Source organism: Echiichthys vipera (assembly GCF_963691815.1).
Source record: "Echiichthys vipera genome assembly, chromosome: X".
NCBI classification, from domain to species: Eukaryota; Metazoa; Chordata; class Actinopteri; order Perciformes; family Trachinidae; genus Echiichthys; species Echiichthys vipera.
This window is the reverse complement of record NC_139825.1, coordinates 26385141-26391140: the sequence shown is the minus strand read 5'-3', so window position 1 is coordinate 26391140 and position 6000 is coordinate 26385141.

The window sequence follows — 6000 nt, the reverse complement described above, 5'->3', positions numbered from 1 at the left end:
GAACCTTAGTCCAGAAACATTCTTGTCAGTACTGAGAGAAATGAGAGAGAAAAATAATCAGCTCAGGCAAGAGATGCAATCCTTCTTCAGCATTCTCACATCCTCAACCTCACCCCTCAGGCCTTCAACGCTGCTAGTCGAAGGCCTTTACTCAGGTTTCAGGACAGGTTTCAGGTGCCTCCTTCACTACGTCCGCAGCTCTAGACATCACATCCACTCCACCGTGGCCTACCAGACAGCCCTACCTTCAGGCAGAGAATGACCTGCAAGAAGTGCCGTGGCCAGAGCCACCTGCTCCACTGTATAGAGATCCAGATTTCGAGTTGTTCCCTCCGCCACTACCGCGGTGTCATACATACCCCCTGTCAGTGCAGTGGCTAGTGACTCGCTCCTACGGATGTCACCTCAACAGTAGGCTCGACCTCCACTTGTTACTGAGCTGACAGAACATCTCAGCGGTAGGAAGATTCAGCCTGGACATGCGGTTGAAAAACCCCTAGCAGAATATGTTGACCCATACATGTTTTCTCACAGATCACTTGATCGCTCTCGTCATCTGTCAGCTGACCCTCCCCCATGGCCACCAGCACACTCAAGGGAATGGAGGAGCTACAGTCAGCCACGTTCTCCATATTGTCAGAACACAACGTATCAGGGACCTATGCCCCAGATTCCATATTTCACTGATGATGACCAACGGCAGTTTGCCCGCTTGAAGATAGCGCTCGACAACATCTTACCCGTTGATGCTACTGAACGCTTCAAGTTTCAAATACTCATAGACCACCTCAAGCTGGAAGACGCCTTTCTGATCACAGACTCCTACAGCAACAGCAGGTACCCCTATAGTAAAACAGTGGTCTCTCTGACCGAGCAGTATGGCCAACCACACAAATTGGCCTTGCAGCGGATTACCAAGGTCCTGGCTGATTTTGCAGTTAGGAGTGGTGACACCAGAGGATTCCGCCTGTTCGCACAAGGTGATGACCCTAGTTGGGTGCTAGACCAGCTGGGGAAAGAAGGGAGAACCGAACTAGATTGTGGGTCGCAGATCCCACGTCTGCTGTCAAAGCTGCCGCATGACCTAAGAGCACAATTCAAGCGCTTCATCAATCCCATGCAGACACCTATCCCTACTTTATTGGACTTTTCCGTTTGGTTGGAGTACGAAGTCCGTATTCATGATGATGATGTACTGAACCATCGATTACGGTCAACGCAAGAGGGGCGACCACCACAGAAGACCACCACCCAAGAAATAATTTCCCTTTTGTGACAATGTTCAGCATTACTTCAGTCAGAGTTCAAGACCTTCACAAAGGAGCAGAAAGTATCCTGGATAAAAGTAGTTAAGCACTGCTGGAGATGCGGCAGAGACCATCAAGCCGCACAGTGAAATGTCAGCAGTGCAACGGTACGCACCTGGAAGTACTGCTTGAAGTCAACTCATCAACATCTGTCAGAACAGAAATGCCAGCCTCAGAAACCATTCAGCTAGTTACGTACTACCTGGATCCCTGTTGGAGGAGTAGCCATGTCCTGCTGAAGATGCTTAAGGTGTGCCTCTATAATGGCAAAAAGAGGATTAAGACATATTCCACCCTGGATGCAGTGGCGCCTGCAGAAACTTTTCATAGCCCATGTGGGGCTCACTTAAAATCTTGAGGTGGCACACCATAACTTACACAACCATAATTTCTGGAATTTGACTACATAAGTACAGTTAGTAATATTATATTATTATACTGGAGTATATAGTCTAGTAGAAAGACTTGAGGAAACACCTACTGATATACTTTTATTGTGTTACATTCAATATTAATAATGATCTAATGTCAATAGACATTAATAGTACAGTTAACATAGTACAGTACCACAACAATCCTGTTTAATTGTGCTATGTGGGCTACTGTAGGCGATTCATTGTTTTTAAAAATAGGATAATTATTCTTTACCTTAAAAAGACGAATGTACTGCTTCATTTAAAGGTGCACATTTATTGTAATCGAAACAGAAAAAGCATGCACCTGCAGATACGAACAAAAACACTTGACTATACAGTATGTTTCAGAAACAGTCATGGATTTGCTTCTTCCCACCATGGATCAATAGTCTATTACCAGGCTTACCTTATGTTTCAGAACAAATGTATTCGCCCTGTTGCTCTTTTTTTTGGCAAACACATCCACAAAGTCATCAAGATTTATGGCCTTAGCCCTTCTTGATTCCACACTAAGCACTCCAAAGTTGCTTAAACGCTCATCAGTCATGGTACTTCTCAAGGCAGTTTTGTTCAACTTAAGCATAGAAAAACTGCGCTCACAGGATGCGGTGCTTACAGGTAATGCAAGCGCAATTTTGCACAGTTTAAACATCTCATGGAAAACCTCCCTATATGGCTCCAGAAAGACAGTGAGCTCTATTAAACTATTTGGTGTTTACTGACCACTAGTTCTTCCTCTCAAGAATGCGCTTAATCTGTGGGATCTCATATTGCAGATCCTCAATGCTGCAGTTGTATTGTGAGGAAAATGGAAACACAACATCTTTCTCACAAAATGTGAGACTGCAGGAGTTCAGGGCCTGTATCCCTTTCATGATGATACAGTGTTCTTTTGAAAATCTTCTCCTCACCTCAGAGAGAAGCACATCAATGATCAATGACTGGAATAAATCAATCTGTCTCCTCTGTGACTCCTTCTCTGTGTTGACTTAACTATAGGAGTGAACAGGTAATGTCCTTCAAGCCCTGAGCTTGGTCTGACCTGACAGCTTGGAGGTGTCATACTTATGCTGCATTTCTCAGAAAGACTCAGAGTATTGTCCCAGATGTCATTAAAGAGAGAGCCCTCCCTGTAACTTTCCAATGTATCAACAAGAGCATCAACCAGTGTGACAGCTGTGCCCAAATCGAGTAGCGGGGACAGTAAAATATCAGATAGATATTTTATATCAGCAAGAACACGACTGAATGTGACCAAACCTGAAATCTATCTGGGCTAATAAACCCCCTGCCTCTGTGGCTCTGTCACCATTTTGTTTTTCTGATATTTCTGTTAGTAGACGTATGATGGCTGGCAGTCTGTCTTTCACTGTCTTGCAAGCATTATACCTGCATGCCCAACGTGTGTCTATCAGCCTTTGTAACTCTCTTGGGGGCCCCTGAAACATCTCCCTCTGTATCTCAAGCCATCTTTGATGCAGATATGAACCTGCCACAAAGACATACAGTTTCTACAAAAGTGAAAAGAAGCAATGTGCTTCAGGGATGCATGTGACACTGTCAAGATCATGGAAGGTAAGACATGTAGCTTTAAACTGAGGAATGTTAGTGTCGCTAAAGTTTAATTACTTCTTATGAATTGTAAAAATAAACCACCGGGGGTTGACTATCTCGATGACAAGTTGCTAAAACCAATAACTTCAATCATCGCTCCTATGGTTGCACATATAATTAATCAGTGTTTCAATGAAAAATATATGTTTGAAAGCATGGAAAATATCTAAGGCTGTGCCAATACCCAAAATTAAGAAAATTCCCTTCACTGGATCAAACAGCAGACCAATAAGTTTGGGTAAGATAATGGAAAGAATTGTCTATAGAAAGATTCAGTCTTATTTTTTAAACAATGATTTGACTACAAATTTTCAGCATGCATACAGAGAAAAATAATTCTCGACAGCTGGATCAGTAGTAACAAACTTATTTAAATGTATCTAAAACATCTAGTTTTGTGGCTGGAACTAATTATTCTTCATGCTCCAAACCAAAACTTGAACTTTGTATGAATCAAACTTTAGTAGAACAAGGAGAAGAGGCTGAACTATTGGGGGTTATGCTTGATAATAGATTGTCCTGGGACAAACACGTACAGAGACTGGTTACTAAAATGGGCAACACTCTGAGCAAAAAACTGTTAAAGAAGTAATTCAGGCTCTGTATTTTTTCACACCTGGATTACTGCTTTGTGGTTTGGTCCGGCATTTCAGTGATATTAAAAAATATACAATTGATGCAGAATAAAGCTGCATCTATAGCTCTCATCATGTGGGTCAAGGTCAAATGTCAGTAAAATACATGAAAGCCTTTGCTGGTTGAAAGTTAGATTTGTGTATTCACTCATTGTTTTCTTACGAAATGTCATAACAACTAAGACACCTTATAATAATTGTATTAAAAACTATATTTTAGTACAGATACACATCATTATCAAAAAAAGGCATGCAGCTGGAGGTTGTTTTATTTTACCTAAAGCATAGACTAAATTAATTCAACGTTCAGTCACATATAGAGTCACAATGTTTGAATGAAACTGACTCCCATAATAATATATAATATACAACAAAACACTCAAAATAGTTTTAAAAAATCACTTAAAGAATATTACCTTCAACAAAACTTCAGTATCTAATGCTAGTTCTTGTAAGTTGGTTGCATGGGCTTTTCTTATCACTAATTATTTTGATATAAATTCATTCGGAGTCGTGTAATGTCTGTTTTTTTGGCTTTTTTTTTAATTGCATCAGTAATAATTCTGTCACTATTTGGGTTGTATTTTGTCTAATGAGATGCAATGTTTAATGTTTGAGTATTTGAGTGTTTAATATGATTGTGTACATTGTATTGTCACAACGTAAAACTACAGGACCCCTGGAAGAATAGCTTCTAGCTATGCTAAAGCTAAAGGGGATCCAAAACAAAAACAAACAAACAAATTTTAAGTTTAAGCAGTGAGCGTTGCAGTGTACATAAAAAGCTAATGGGGCCTCTGATTTAATACGTGCTTGCACACCTGTGTTCTTTCCGCTCATGACTGAGGCTCCATCATATGCTTGCACACCTGTGCTCATGACTGCATATGCTTGCCCCACAAGGTGTTTTTTGTAGTCAAGACCATGTTTCTGCAAAATGTGTACTATTTTCTGTGAAAGTGCTTCAGCATCCAGGCGCTGTGCTGCCTCAAAGGCAAGGAAGCTTTCACATACTGACCCATTGTAATAGTATCTTATTTCAAAGGACATTTGTTCTTTCTTACTCAAGTCTTTAGTCTCATCAGCCAAAATGCTGAAAGCCTCACGTTTGGCAGCTTCACTAGTTTTTGAGGTGCAGACCATTTCAGCTAGACAATCAAGTATTTAATTTTGTGTATCATGCCCAAGGTATGTTGCATTTCTTTCCCCTTTCATTTTTTTTTTTACAGTGGGATTGTGTTTGGCTAGCAGTTCCATAATAGAGAGAACATTTCCTTTATTCTCACCTTCTGATTTTTTATGTGCTCTCTGTGAAATGTTCTGTGTAGCTGTGAGGAGCAGGGTTTCTCCAGCTACTTTAATGTACTCTCTGTTTTCCCTCACTAACTTGTTATATTCTGCATTTCAGGAGGCAGAGAGAGAGGATGTGCTTGCATTAGTAGACTGATAGTGAAGGAAGAGAGGAGATAAGGAAGCAGAGTACAGAAGGTTTGGATGTGGTAATGCAGTTTTTTTTGGGGGGGGGGGTTAACCCTCTAAATCTGACTAAAATTATCAGGACTGAGATAGGAGAGGTGGAATTTGCACGGGTGTTGGGAGATGGAAATTTTGTTGATAGGATGTAAGTTGGAGGTGAAAGTGGAGAGGGCTAGGAAAGGGAAAGGGATTGGAAAAGTTACAGTCGTCAGGGTGGGGAAGGTTGGTGAGCAGAGATCTGGGTGTAAGGGAGTGATATTGGGTATTCCTCTCAGTTTCACTATATCAGAGTTGGTAGAAAGCCGTAAAATAAAGAACAGGGCTGTGCAAAATGTGTGGAAAAGAATGAGAAAGAGTCTATTCTGGTGTAGCGAAGTGTGAGGAGAAGGGTGAAGACCAAGTGTTGTAATTGTGGTGGCAGCCATAGTGCAGCTTACTATGGGTGTGAAATGATGAAAAAAGAAGTAGAGGTGCAGCAGGTAAAATGAGGAACAAAGTCTCATCTTCTGAGGCAGCTCAGATGACTGGAAGGGAGAGCTTAAGTAAGAGCAC